The sequence below is a fragment of the Triturus cristatus genome, chromosome 11 (assembly GCF_964204655.1).
Source record: "Triturus cristatus chromosome 11, aTriCri1.1, whole genome shotgun sequence".
Classification (NCBI taxonomy): domain Eukaryota; kingdom Metazoa; phylum Chordata; class Amphibia; order Caudata; family Salamandridae; genus Triturus; species Triturus cristatus.
In genome coordinates this window covers 909,999,248-910,015,065 of record NC_140594.1, presented here as the reverse complement: position 1 = coordinate 910,015,065, position 15,818 = coordinate 909,999,248, and the positions used below count along the sequence as shown (strand labels likewise).

General features: G+C 43.2%; 1 long non-coding RNA gene across 1 annotated transcript in view; it reads left to right on the top strand.

The window, feature by feature from the left end:
- Nucleotides 1-2,354: 2,354 nt before the first annotated feature.
- LOC146785600 (uncharacterized) overlaps nucleotides 2,355-15,818 on the top strand; it is a 119,988-nt gene continuing 106,524 nt past the window's right edge. The window contains exon 1 of the long non-coding RNA XR_014970452.1: nucleotides 2,355-2,466. This is a non-coding gene — a long non-coding RNA (uncharacterized LOC146785600). The remainder of the gene's footprint in view (nucleotides 2,467-15,818) is intronic.

The window sequence follows — 15,818 nt, the reverse complement described above, 5'->3', positions numbered from 1 at the left end:
TATGATATTACAGCAGGGCCTGTTGGTGTTCTGAACCCAATTTGAAGCAGTTTGCTTTCAAAACTACCTTTTCCTTCTGCAGAACAGGCACAGGGCTATATTTTCATTTTTTTTAAGTAATACAGAGCAGTGCAGCAAGTCACCTTGCTGCACTGCCCTGCATTACACAGAAAGGGCATGAATGCAGTGTATTTATCACAATACGGTGTATTCCTGCCTTTTCCCAGTGCTGGCACACAATGGACTGCCTAGTGCCAACACAGTCACCCTTGCACCATTATGCAAGGGTGCCTGCATAGGATGCAGGATTGTTTTTGTGCAGGTAGGGGCACCTTCCTGCACAAAAACAATCCTCTGAGGCATTTTCTCTTGTTATGTGTGCTACAAAATGCAGCACACATAGAAAGAGGAAGTAACAGAGAGAAACACAGATATTTCTCCCTGTTGCTCCTCACAAGGTAAGGTGTAGCATATTGGCGCATTCCTAGGTCTACCAGTAATGGCAAATCTGGAAATGCGTCAAAATCCATGGGACTTGCATGGCGCCCATAGAATGCCTTCCCAGGGTGGAGTAATTCAATAAACTGATGTACGCTGTGTTGTGTTACTCCTGATTTATCAAGCCACTCAGGGCCAAGCAAAGTGCCCTTGCAGGGCTTGATAAATTGCATTTTAGTGTTATGTCACTTTTGCACCGCGTTACGTGGTGCAAAAGTGACACATCCCCTACATAAATAGGCCCCCCAGTCTTTGGTGAAGGGGATGGGTTTCACAGCAGGTAGTAATAATGTTATCTCCAAACTGGAGCAACCATCCCGTAGGCACCCGTTGTATGAAGACTCTGCACCTGAATAGTCTTCAGCCACCTGGAGCAGCACACATGACATGCAAATGGGGATGGTTTGGGAATTGCATTCAAGTGGATCGTTATTCGAGTAAGGTCTTGAAACAATACACTCATACCTAAACAGAGAAAATGGTATGTTCAGTATTATCAATCAGAAAAATTGCATGCTCCATGCACCACTTAATGCATTTTTCCCACTTTGACAAGAGAGTGTGCTTGGTGTGCCCCTGAACTCCTCAGAGCCAGGCCCTAGGATTCATGACTAGTTGCAAAGTTTAGGCCTCACATCTAACACAGGATTATTGTTTGTTTTTAGTCTGAAATGTCAGGATACCAGATATTCTATGTTAGAAATTGGAGTATTATATTAGTTGAAAGGGATGAAAACCCACTTCAAATGATAAAAAAAACCTTATAAGGTTGACTCACCAAAGTTAGAGGTAATATGTAAAATATCTATGATGCACACAAATATTAATAAAGTGAAAACACAGCGCAAGAAAATTCCCAACGTAATTTGTAGAAATCGAGTATATTTTAATGAAGAAAATTACACCAAAATGTCTGAAATACAATAGGTAGAACCAATGAACTGTTTTTACAGTTGAATTTAGAATACAGCCAAAATGCCCAAAGTGCCAACCATGGATATTCTGGTCATGCAAGCCCGGGTCACTGACAAAAGTTAAGGCTGACCATGACGAAGCATGTGTAGGACACATGGACCAGCTTCATTCTAGTGGAGAGTATACCTTCTGACATAAACAATTATGGAGAAAAAGTGGATGTCCTCCTGTTGGCGGCGAGGCAAGCTATATCTGAAGTGAGACTCAATGACGGCGGGTTACTGAAGTACAGGGTCCGAGTTTGGTCATCAATAAATACAGTAAAATCTCAGACCAGGAAAAGTCTGGAGTACGTGCCCAGGAAGGCCTTGCCATTCAATCAGCTTCCGCTGTGGGAAAATCTCAGTGAAGTCTTCTATGTTACATCTTAGAAGCCTTTCTGGAAGTCAGATCTCCTTCTGTGGAGAAGACTAGGAAGTGGATGTTGATTCCGGTCTCCGTTGATTCTCCAGGCAGAGAGTTGGCACAAGTTTCTAAATCCCACTTGCAGTTTGGGGGACAGGAGGAGTACACTTTAACACCAGCCAAGGTTTCAGGACCTTGGGGACACTCCAAGACGAATTGCTTTGCACAAGTTGAACGCTCAATGACCCTGGGGGCAGCAGCAGGTGCACTCCAAGACTAATTACTTTGCTCAAGTTGAACTTTCCATGACCATTGCGGCAGCTGCAAATGCACTTGCTAATCAAACTCAAGTAGAGTAACTGCCAAAAATCAACAGGTCTTGTTTTCTATAAACATGTGGCTAGCTTCTATTTAAAGACTGCTCCCACACTGGTTTTCTGCTTTGCCTCTTTGTCCTGCACTCACCTGATTCCATTCGCCGAGCCCCCTCTTCACTTCCAGTTCATGTCTCAACACTGTTCTGGCTTTCCTCAGGTCTCTGCTTCAGGCTGCAGCTACTTCCTGACCTGGTCCGAGCCTGGTGATCGCTTCAGCATCGGATTCCCTAGAGAAAGAAAAAGCCAACAAAAGAAAGAAAACTGACATCAGGTATTTTTTCTAAATACTGTTCTTGCTTTTTTTGCTCTGAGGTCAGTAGCAATCCTTTGATTTTTAAAGCGCACAATAGACTTTTGCACTGGCAGGGCTTTGCCAAAAATAAACCTTCCTAGAACCTTCTGTGCTCTCTAGGAGTACAAGTCGGGTAGATACCAGCTTGATACAAGGACTGCATTTGGGACACTGCAGGCTAATTGTCACAACATCTGTGAAGCGATTCATTGAGAATCCATATTCCAACTCAAAAGTGACACAATCCTTCTGATCAGAAAGACAGAGTACAACTAGATGTTGTTTGTGGTATGAACAAATAGCATTCAGATAGGTTTTGATGACACTGTTTGTTAGCTACATTGTGAGTTAAATCACTATTCTTGTAATTCATAGGTACTCATCTACTGGGCGTTCACAGAAGGTGGGTGACAGGTCTTTTGGGACCCTACTACAGCTACCACGGAGGAGAACCAGAGCATCTCGTTTGTCTTTCTCAATTCCACCCCCCTTTCTCCTTGAGGCCTGCCACTTATACAGTGTCATTCTCCGGTCACCGGGGGTAGGCCCTAGGAGGAGCTTGGGAATCTATCATCACCCAATCGGAATAGCCTGGCATTCCGGTGAGTGGCTCGTAACAGAGAAGGCCAAACCACAACATTTAGTATTTCCTTCAGGTGAAGAAATGACTGACCAAGATCAGATCTTCACAGATGACCTGGCTCATGGCCTAGCAGGAGATATTACTAATATTGACAATGTGGTAGTGATGATTCAACACCTACAATTAGAAATTAATAGGTTGAAAACAGAAAATGCAGTGCTTAAAGATGAGTTACAAAGGCATAAAGTTCAGTTTACACAATGGAGGGATGCTAGATTTAAAGAAAAATGCCCCGTCCTAAGCCCCCATACATTTGGTTATCCCTTTCACAAGACTACCTCCCCTTCCACAGATCTGAACCTACACATATCAGTCACTACACCAAGCCCGGTGCCTTTAGCCCCCCAGAAAGCTTTCATGGTGACAATGCTAAATTTGTGACCTTCATGAGTCAGTGAAAGTTTCACTTACTATGTAAACCCCATATTTTTACTAATGATTCAACTAAAGTAGCCTTTGTAATCTCTTATCTAGGGGGAGTAGCAGATAATTGGTCTATTCCCTTGGTAGAAAAAAATGACCCTATTTTGTATAAATTCCCCGCCTTTAAGATGGTAATGACTAGGTTATTTACTATTGAAAAAGAACAATTGGTGGACAGAATGCTGCACAATGTCAAATATTCACCCCAGTGCAGAGATCTGGGCCTAAATATATCATTATGTTGCTCTCCATGCCATCCCAGCTCAGACCCAGCCATATGTAAATCAGTCTTGACCCTGTTCAAAGCCCGAACTGCCAGGCCAGGTCCTCCCTGGACTGGAAATAAGCATCCTTGGACCAATTTGGGGGCATCAACCCTCATCAACCAGGCTAGCTGGAATCCAGTTTGGGCATACCCATCCCACTCGGGGTGACAAATGCAAAAAGCCCAGATCCTTGGGACTGGGGTGAATATTTGCATTGTTCAGCATTCTGTCCATCAATTGTTTCTTTAGCATTTTAGGTTATTTAAAAGGCATGTGTTCATTTAATCCAGTGACAACTAACTGCTAAGTCTACAGCGGGCTTATAAAGATCTATTGACTTATGTGACCACTTTCAACTGACTGGTAGCAGAGGCCCTCTGGCCAGAGGAGAAGAGAGCGTCCTTATTTTATTGAGGAATAAGGGACGATCTAAAGGATTTACTCTCGCATATTGTAGAACTGCCTGATGATTGCTCAGAATTTATTGACCTAGTGGTCAAACTAGATCATCGATTAGGAGAGCGAAAGGGAGACAGGTTTCGTAATGATGCAAGGGTAGTCGTCCTTAAAACAGAAAAGAAAGAACTAGATAGTAAAACTCCAGACATAGAGGCTATGCAGATCGGTGTTATAAAAGGCACCCTTTCTAATGAAGAAAAAGAACACGGCTGTAGGTTGAATCTATGCCTATACTGTGGCAAAGGCAGAGCCTTTGCCTGAAAAAGCACAAGCAAACCCAAAAGAGCAAAACTGTGACCAGTATGGAAGTTACGGATCAGGGACAAGGGAACCTAGGGCTCTTTTCGAGAAATATATTGTCTCATCGAGAAAGGCAATGCAGATCTCTCAATACTTGACTAATGTAGAGACGAGAATTTCTTGTCACTTGACCACCTGAGTAACAGTAATTCTAACAGCACAACAAAGACATATTCTTCCTATGCTCATTGACTCTGGGGCTACTGGGATCTTATTTAACCTGTCCTTGGCTGCTAAACTTAGTCTCACCAAATCCCAAAACAGGAACGCAAACCGGTGCGATCAGTAAATGGTTCTGAATTATCCTCACGCCTAATCCATTTCCAAACTGAGCCTCTGGCCATTGTTTGCGATAATGGGCATACCGAAGAACTAATCTTTGACTTAATCGATACCCCCACATTTACTGTGATTCTCAGGGTGCCTTGGCTGGAACATCACAATCCCAAGATAGATTGGATACGCCACACAGTTACTCTAGATTCACCCTATTGCACTACTATTTGCTATCAAGAGGCTCAGGAATTTAGATCACTGTTACATTGTGCTCTTGTCCAGGGAACAGAAGCACCACAATTGCCGAAGAACTATTATGGTTTTCAGGACTTTTTGATCCTGTAAGAGCCACTCAATTGCCTCCACACAGATCATACGATTGTCGCATAGACCTCCTTCCTGGGGCCACTCTTCCCTGTAGTAAGGTCTATGCCCTAACTGAGCTAGACCATCAATATTTAAGGAAACATATAAATGACTTATTGGAGATAGGATTTATGCGCCACTCAACCTCCCCCGTATCCTCTTCACTTTTCTTCATGCCCAAGAAGAATAGTGAGTTACAGGCTTGTGTGGACTACAGAGCAGTAAACAAGGCCACCATTAAAAAACAGTAACCTCTTCCTTTAATTCCAGTCCTGCTCGATCAAGTAAGGAAGTCCACCATCTATACTAAATTAGACCTACACAGACCCTCTCAACTAATCCGAATAAGAGAGGGTAATGAGTGGAAGAATGCTTTTAGGACAAAATTTGGGCTGTACGAATATACAGTAATTCCCTTCAAGTTATGCAATGCCCCGGCAACTTTCAATATTTCCTTAATGTGGCCCTTTGAGAGTTCCTGGATGTGTGTGCCATTGTCAATATAGACGATATCTTGTTATATTCCATCTCCAAACAAGAGCACATTAAACACGTGCCTGCTATTTTACTGTGCCTCAGGGAAAATGCCCTATTTGTTAAACTGGAAAAGTGTTCCTTCCATGTACCATCAGTAGAATTCCTAGGCTACCACTTGTCACCCTCTTGAATCACAATGAATCCCAAGAAGGTGGAGGCAAGCATGACTTGGCCAGCCCCTACCACTATCAAAGAAATCCAGCAAGTACTTGGCTTTGTCAACTTTTACCGTCGATTCATTTCACATTTTTCAGAAATAGTGGCAACTATAACAACACGACTGTTGAAAAAAGGTCAACCTTTTAGCTGGTCCCAGACATCTGATTGTGCGTTGACCACACTAAAAGAAATATTCCCTATGGTACCCATTCTCCAACATCCCAATCTGGATCGATCCTTTTATTTGAAAGCTGACGCCTCTGGGGTAGCTGTAAGAGGAGTGTTATCACAAAAAAAACACTGGCCATTTGCATCCTGTAGCCTTTTATTCCAGAAAACTCCTTCCCACAGGGTAAAATTATACTGTTGCGGAAAGAGAGCTTTTAGCTATCAAATTGGTATTTACAGAATGGCGACATTATTTGAAGGGGACTAAACACACAGTTACGATCATCTCTGACCATAAGAATCTGCAATTCTTTAGCTCCGTAAAAGATCTCACTCCACACCTAATGCAATGGCTTCACTTCTTCATTGGCTTTGACATCATCATCACCTATCGCCCTGGGGCTAAACAGCTCCAGTCAGACATCCTTTTCAGGCTAGTTCATGCCAATGCTCCTTCACCTGAGCTACCCAGAATTATTCCATCAGAAAAATTAGTCTCTGTCATGGAACTAGATACTTTCATTGCAGATATACAAAGGGAACACCAAAAACGAGGTTCTCTAGATTGGCTGAAGACTCCAAAACATACCATCAAAGATAATCTTTACCTTTATGACTAAAAACCCTAAATTCCCACCACAGAATTGCAACACAAGGTGATAGAATGGAACCATGACTTTGCATTAGCTGTACACCCAGGCATTAATAAAACACCATAGCACTGTAGAAAACATTTCTGGTGGGGTAACGTGAAAAGACATAGAAGAATATTGTCGGGCGGAGACAGATGTCCCAGGCAGAAGTACCCGTTCCCCAAGAGCGAAGAGGGAGCCCCTCCCTTTCCCAAAGATACAGCCTCCACAGTGCCAAAACAGAACACACTAGAGAAATGCAAGTATCTTCAGAAAATGAAGAGACCAAGGAGGACAATCAGAAAGGTCTCAATGCAACCAACAGGGAGAAGGTCCACTCCACCTAGACGCAGGATTTCTATATATTGAAAACACAAGAAAATAAACACAATTACTTAAGAAACCTAAGTCTAGGAAATATACAGCACAATCAAGATTTAAACTAATAAACATTGGTTGTGTACTATCCCACACTTACTTGGTTCAGGATTTGGGGTTGTCTCCTTAGATGAGTCACAATTGTCCCAGAAGAAGGTCTCTTTATAAATAAAAAACTAGAAAGGATGGTGGGGTAGCTATTCCTTAATCCAGCACACAAAAAGAAAATACTAGAGCATGATCCTGCTCGTTATCCAAAGTGCAGCTAGTGTAAAGGGACATTAAACTCCAACAGATCCTGGAAGTTGCAGCACTTGTATCCGGCCTGAGAAATATGGAGTGTTCAGGTGACTTAAACAGTACATATTGCCAGTAGAATAATGCCAAAACTAAAGAAGTTGAAATCCGCTCTTATCGAGCTTCTGTGGATGGTAGCGCTCCCCACACGGAATACGGCAAAGAGTAAAAAATCAAAGCGCCCGTGCGTTGCACAACAACGAACAGCTGCGTGTTATGCAAATGGAGGTGGCAGTGGGCATGAAATCAACGCGTCCTCGAGTTCGAGCAAAAAGGAATGACTGAGCGTCCTGTAAAAGGGACGGCAGCGGGGAGGAAGTCAACGCGTCCTCGCAATGAAATAATAAGGAAACTTAAGTAGTCCAAGGCCACAAGAAACAATACTTAATTTAGGATTGCAGCGCGTCCTCGCGCTACCGAATCAGTACGAATGCAAGGGGAGTAAGCAGGAAGGTAGAAGCTCAGCTATAAATCAACGTGCGTCCTCGCGCTCGCGGCAAAAAAGAATTCAGGAGTTCCAGAGGCTAAAGGCTGCAACAGACACGATAGCCCAAATCCGGGGACAGGAATTCAACAAAGGTGATCCAAACAAGGAACAGGGCAGGGTTCACACGATCAAAGCCAAGCACTGAGGCACCGTAGCTGGAGACTCTAGAATCTCCCAGTCAGCTGGCTGAAGAACCAGAACCTTTTGGGCCTGGCGGCGCAGGGTACGCCCAAAGTCTCCGGAGTTCACCTGCTTTGCTACACAGAGACACGGGACACTCTGTCGGCGTTAGAAGATCAGATTTATTTAGCTGCAGCTAGTACAGTTATCCTAGAAGTACACAGAGTAGGTTCTCAGGAGACTGCCACTTCACTCTGTGGTGCATCAGGTTAAATACCATACAATAACACAATCATTAATAAAATACACTCCCAGAGCATACAAGAAAGAGCCAATAAGGAAAGTTGGAAAACAAGGTGGAACCAATAAGAAAGGTTTGAAAACAGAAGTGTCAGATGACTCGAAGAGACCTCTCCTCCAACTATGTTTGTCACCCCACCCTCAAACTAATTTATTGACAGATTCATAACTAACTTGCAGGTGGCGAGATACATTTGTGTGTGTTGGAGGACAGTTGTGAAATGAGAGAATGCTAGCAGGAGACAGTGAAGGCCAGTTGATAAGATAAGGTCAGAAAAGAATAGTGTGAATCAACAGATAGTTGAGACGGGGATTAGGAAAGCCAGACAGGGATTAGTGTACTCGGCTAGTTCTAACACCAGCTTTGCAAATAGAGGCAGAAGGCGTATTTCGACACCAGGCTACAGAAAAAGCAGAATAGACTTTGTTCGCCGTGCTGCCTGAGTGATGGCAACACAAAATGGCGGCGGGCCACAAAATGGCGGGTCGATTCGATCGCGATCAAAAAACGAAGTTCCACAGACCCTCCTTTTGCCAGAACTCAGGCAAGATAGACTCATGCTAATCTGAGTCCACGTCAATAGCCATGAGGTCATCGAGTTGTTGCTGTAACATCATACTTATGTTTTCTGTTACTTGTGGTTTGGGTTTTGAGATGCACATAGTAGCACAAAGATCACAGATAGCGGGACCACAGTGCATACAAAGGCAAAAGGAGAAAATAATGGTCAAGATTATACCAAGAAATGTCAATGCTTTCCAACCCCATTTAGACAGTAGTCCCCAAAACCATTCCGTTAAAGACCAATCTCCTTCGTCCTGATGGATAGACTCAGAGATTATGTGCAACTTGGAGATAGCTTGGTATACTGTCGGAGCGTCATGAGGTATGAAAATACAGCAACTTGACCCAATCAATTTGCATACTCCACCACGATCGGCAAGAACAAAGTCTAAGGCAACTCGATTTTGTAAGGTCATAAGACGATCTGCCTGTAGTTCTGCCGTGATGTTACTTAAGGCTCCTACAGTGATGTCTATTGTAGTCTCTACGACACGGACCAATTGCCTTATATTTCTGCTGTTAGCCATGGGACCCCAGAAGGGAAGAAAACCTTTAAGGAAATCTCCTCCCTCTTGTCCTGCTGTGTCTTTTGAATCAATAATCCCTCTGCCGTATCGGGTTCGGTGATGAGTAGCGGAAGCAGTGTAAGTAGGGGGAAGAAGAAAGGCTATATAACAAGTACCAGAGAAACCCGTTGGTAACCAAGTATAAGCTCTATTATAGCAGATGAAATAGGTGCCTTGAGAAGGCACTAGAGGAGGCGAGTTCTGAGAGGAATAAATGTACGTGTAGGAGCAGTTATTCCTTTGTGTAATGTCAGAAGAGCGATCATTTATCTGTAGGCAGAAGTTACCCTGATGTGGTATAGTCCAAATCAGTGAGGATTTTCCTTTTCCAACTTTACTATCAAGACTAGACATCTATTGGGTGACGTTCCAATTAGTGTACGCTTTTCTTTCGTCAATGGAGATTTTACTATTTTCCATGATTTTAGCCATAACTACCATACCCTTAATCAAAGAACTATGACTAAAATCCGGATAATTAATATGTGAACTAACAGATCGTCTGAATTTACTTTGATAAGCATTGGAGAAGATGACGAAGTAAGCCCAAGCAGAACCCTCATAAGAAAAAGGGAGAACTAGATAGGGCATTCCTTTCTCTGTGGTATGTGGCAGAAGACCACACACCCAACAATCAGTTGTATTAACCACTAATTGGTGCTGATGTAATAGCTGGATAAAGGAATTGTTATAATATTCGGTTCTTCTGACAAGTTCATGTGAAGGAAGAGTATGAAAGAGGTGTGGAGAGATAGTAGAAGAAGGCAAAGAAGAAGAAAGGGAGGCATCTTTTGGCTGCAAAGCATAAATCATCCAACTAATAAACGCCAAAACAATACACAATGATATAATAATACATAAAGTTATACTAAAACGACTGTACATTATTTTACAGGATGCTTTCTTCATTTCATCTCTTCTTTCTTTATTACTTGGTGTAGTTGCCATCTTTCTAATGGATGCTCACAGCAATCTTCCTCAAGCACTAACTCACGATGTTCCACCGTCCTATGACACTGAAGATCCTGCAGGCCTATTGCCACTACTCAGGTCGTGAATTAGACTCCTACCGTGACCCTGCAACCGGGACAGAATACTACACAAGGGAGAAGAGTCTTAAATGTTCTTTGGTCTTGGTCTTAAATTATATTGTTCTTTCCCCGGAACATTCTGGTCTTGGAACAGTGTTTGTGGTTTAGTCGTATCCAAGCGACGATGTGATGGAATTGCTTCCTGTAAAATGCCGTCGTCCTCTTTCTCAGACAGTGTCCCATTCAGGTGTGCATCGCTGAAGGGTACAAATCGTGGAACTCTTTCACTTTCACAGTCACCAACACCTCTGCGAATCCACTGATCGTATGGCAAAGGCAAAGGCACTTTCTTACAATGCACACCGTGAATCCAACTTTTCTTTCCTTCGACTTTAACTGCTGTCCTTGTAGTCAACAAGACCATTCGAGGCTCCCGCCATCTGGGTTGCAAATTGCTGGACCTCTGAAAATTCTTTATGCATACCCAGTCACCTGGTCGGATGGAGTGACCTGGGTCTGTGGAAGCCTCTGGCAGAGCACTCTGAACCTGTTGATGAAGAACACGCAATTTAGTCGTAAGGTCATGCAGATAATCAATCAACATTGGATATGGCAAGTCTGAGTATTTCTTAGGGCGAGGGATTCCGCATACATTGGCCGGACGGCCAAACACCACTTCGTATGGGCTAAGTCCTAAACGAGAGTGTACTGCAGTTCTGGTGGATAGCAGAGCTAACGGCCAATTGAGTCCTGTACTTGCTTGAACCTTTGCTAATTTTAATTTCTAGGTTCCGTAGTAACATTCTACTAAACCCGCTGACTGTGGATGATTTGCCGCGTGGAACTTTTGCTTGATACCAAGACTTGCACAAACTTTCTGCATGACTTGGCCAACAAATTCGCTCCCATTGTCACTCCAGACAATGCGTGGCAAACCAAACCTGGGGAATAATTCTTTTAGAAGGATTTTAGCTGTGGATAGGGCTGTGTTATCTTTTAGAGGGTATGCTTCTATCCATCTTGAAAAGGCGCATACTACCACCAGAATGTATTTGAGGTTGTTGCATCGCTCCATATGAATGTAATCGATTTGCAACACCTCAAATGGATATGTCGGAGGAGCAAAGTGACCTGCTGGAGTTTGGGTTCCCTTTCCTGGGTTGTACATTAAACAAACAATACAGCGCTACACTACATTGTCTGCACATTTTGTGATATTTTCATTCTGCCACACTGGAGCCAGAAGTTTACAAATTCCTTTTGCACTTAAGTGGGCTGGACCATGCGCCATAGTAACCACTGGGAGAACATAGGCATCTGGTAACAGCCAACGTTGAGGTTCAGATAATTCCACCCAACAACCCATCTCATCTAACATTCCCGTACTTTCTTTCCACTTGCTCATCTCCCTCTCTGAAACCTCTTTCTGAATCGCTTTTACACTTTCCACTGTATTCTCATACATTCCTCTCTCTGACCCAATTCGCAGGACCTGCCACATACATTCGACTTGTTGAATCTCTTGCTGTCTTCTTTGCTATTTCGTCTGCAAACGCATTTCCCCGACCAACATCATCCGTAATCTTTTTGTGTGCACTACACTTCACTATCACTATTTGGGTGGGTAAGGCAAGTGATTCGAGGAGATCAGTCACTAACTGACCATGTTGTATTTTGGTGCCATGTGAAATGAGGAAACCCCTTTCCTTCCAGAGACGCCCAAAATTGAACGCTACACCAAAAGCGTATTGGCTGTCAGTGTATACGTTCACTCTTTTCCCTTTCGATAATACACAAGCTCTTGTTAAAGCTGTCAATTCTGCTGCTTGCGCTGAATTATGTCTAATGCGTGCAATTTCCACAACTGTATGTAAAGTAGTTACAGCATAGGCTGAAACTGTATCTCCATTAGGCATTTTAAAACAAGAACCGTCTACCCATAGAGTTCCATCCGGATTCTCTAGCGGTGTGTCTCTCAGGTCAATTCTTCCTTTTGTCTCTTCCTCAGTACGGAAGAAACAATCATGCTGGTCCACAACATTTTCCTCATTTGGAAAGGGCAACAGAGTAGCTGGATTTAGGGTATTACATCGTTTGATGTGTATGTGACTAGCCAAAAGCGTCAGCTCGTAACCAGTTAAACGAGCACTCGTGAGATGCTGTGTTTTCGTTCTGTTTAGTAAAGTATCCACTGCATGTGGCACCATGACAATGAGAGTGTTATCCAACACCACTCCAGCAGACTGTCGAATAGAAATTGCTGCTGCTGCTGTTGCTTTGAGACAACTGGGCAATGCTTTAGCTACGGGATCTAACGTAGCCGAAAAATAGGCACATGGCCGCTGTTTGTCTCCAAATTGCTATGCTAAAACTGACAATGCACAACCTTCTCTCTCATGAACATAGAGCGTAAAAGGCTTAGTGTAATCTGGAGTGCCTAGTACAGGAGCAGAACACAGAGCGGTACGTAAGTCAGTGAAACTGTTTTGGCACTCATCAGTCCATGGAAGGGGCTGAGGCGTATCTTTTAAAGTGAGTGCCAACAAAGGTTTGGCGATTAGAGAGAAGTTAGGGATCCACTGTCTACAATAAGAAGTAATACCCAGAAAGGCACGTACTTCCCTTTGTGTCGATGGTACAGACATTCGCGCAATCGCCTGAATTCGTTCTGGTGTCAATCGTCGTCCCTCCTTTGATAGGAGATGACCCAAATAGGTAACCTCTCGACAAACATATTGTAGTTTGGAAGGTGAAACCTTGTGATTCAGTTTAAACAAGTGGCGTAACAATGCAACAGTGACATCTTTGCAGATATCTTCTGAATCAGCGGCGACTAATAAGTCACCCATATATTGGATAGGAGCAGCACCATACGGCAAATGAAAAGTATCAAAATGACATTTTAAAGCTTGGCTGTAAATAGAGGGACTTTCACAATAGCATTGGGGTGCGCGCTTAAACCGGAAGCTTCGGCCTCCAAGAGAAAAACCAAAAATGTCCCTACTCTCTTCTGCAATGGGAATACTGAGGAAGGCATTCTTTAGATCGATAACAGAAAACCAAGTCGCTGTGGAAGGTATCATGGTCAACAAAGCAGTGATATCTGGAACAACAGGAAATTGTGGAATCACAATTTTGTTTACTTCTCGCAGATCAATTACAAAACGGTACACAGGAGGCTGAGAAGGATCAGTGCGTTTAAGAACAGGAAGAATGGGACTATTACATGAATTACCTCTTGTTTCTTCAACCACACCCTTCTGAATTAAGTCATGAATGATTTCCAAAAGCGCTTTCTCACCTTCTGCAGAAATTCTATATTGTGGGATGCACGGTAATTCAACAGTGGGCTTGAGAGTGACAACATAAGGCGGAATCTCAAGACAACCCACATCGTTCGGACCCGTGGCCCAAAGTGCTGTTGGAAGAGAAAGTAATTCAAGTGGAAACTGACCTTTGGACAAATACATTGGGGAGACCAATTTCTGTCCTAAAGTAAGATGTACGCCAGAAGGAGAACAATATATTGTAGCATGCATTCTTTTCAATAGGTCTAGACCCAACAGATTCTCACCGCAACCATTCGTCAACAGAAGTGGAGCTTCCAAATCATAAGGACCAACTGAAATGGGCAAAGGGCAAGAAACTGGATTGCGAACAGGGGCGCCAGAAAATCCTACGGAAACATTCGTTAAGCCAGACAAAGGTGCCCCAGGGAGTTTAGAATGAATGATAGAACTTCTCATTGCTCCAGTATCCAAAAGAAATGGCTCTGATACACCCATTGTAGTGACGTTAACATTAGGTCCATTTTGATCTACTGGGATTGGCACAACTCCCTTACTTTGTCCATGGCTGTCCTAGTTAGCATGAGGACTTTCATTCTCGCCTTCAACATAATGGTCTTCATTGTAATATTGTGCAGACCTCACATTCTGCTGATCAAAATAGTTCATGGAATTGGGAGAAGGTAGGGCACGCTGTTCTTGAGTCAACACACCCCGAGCCCTACCTCTGTTTGCTGACTGGAGGCCAGCACGACCTCGTGGAGCAGGTAACGCTCCATTGCGCTGCAATAAAACCGGACAACTATTCTTAAAATGACCTTCCTCTCTACAATAGGCACATTGATTAGGACCTAACAAAGGTCGCGGATTGTATGGCTCAGGTTTTTGATACAACCTCTGAAACTGCGGGGGCTGCTGAATTTGAGGCTGAGCATAACGTGGTGGATAGGCTTGTTGCAAGAGAACCTTCGTCTTTAATTCTTTTGTCTTTTTTCTTGCTTTTCTTTTTCTTCCTTATCTCTGTTCTCATAATATTGCGCAGTAGCCAATATCTGAGCAGAAGAAGAAACAGCCCATGAACTTTCTGAATCTTTTAATTTGTGTGACAGCTCGGGAAGCAAATTGAATACAAATTTGTCCACGAATAATCGCTGTCCACCCTCTGTAGCCATATCTTGACCACTGTGGTCGATAAATGACTCCTTGAAACGAGTAAAGAAGTCAGAGACACTTTCATCTTTCTTTTGTTTGCATGCTGCTAGTTTATCCCAGTTAACTCTCAATGCAGGCATCATAGTTTTCATTAACGTAATGATTCTACCAGGAAGTTCCGAGATCAGAGCGTCAGGCTTTGCGCCACCCACTTGATCTCTATCTGTATTAGTTATAACATCCCAAGTAGCACCTAGTTCCTGCGCGTGATCCTCTCTACGAATCTTAGCCCATATTGTCTGTGGGACTACATTTCCCATTAGCATGTCAATATTTGCTAGATTCATAATGCAGGCGTCAACTGTCTGCGATAATTCTTTATAATAACCTGCAGGGTTCTTACGAGGATCTGGTAGAGTCTGCTTAAAGGCCAAAACTTAAGATCTCTTTCAAGGGACATGTACCCATATACGTTGGAAATGAGCAGGGATAGGTGCATTACCACCTACTCCTGCAACCTCTTCCTTCCATACTGGAGGAACCTCTCTCATAGGATAATTTTTCGACGTCAGTCTAACCGACGGATCGGAATCAAGAAAAATCTGAGAAAACAATAAGGATCTATAAGAGATAAGCGTCCTTACAGCTTCCTCAACCTTAGAACCCACAATAAGTCCGTTTTCAAAATCAGTCTGAACATTTAACAGATCTTGTGGGATCAGACTTGAACTCACATCTTCCCATTCTTTGATGAGAGTGTCGCACAGTACATTGAAAACGTATCTTTGCGTAGGCCCATTCCATTGCAAAAAGGTAGGCATAATATCAAGCACACTGTATTGTGGACCCTTCTTGATCCATTTTCGTGCAAGAGAGTCTAACCTCTCTCGTTCTTCAATATCTGGGAACTGACTACGAG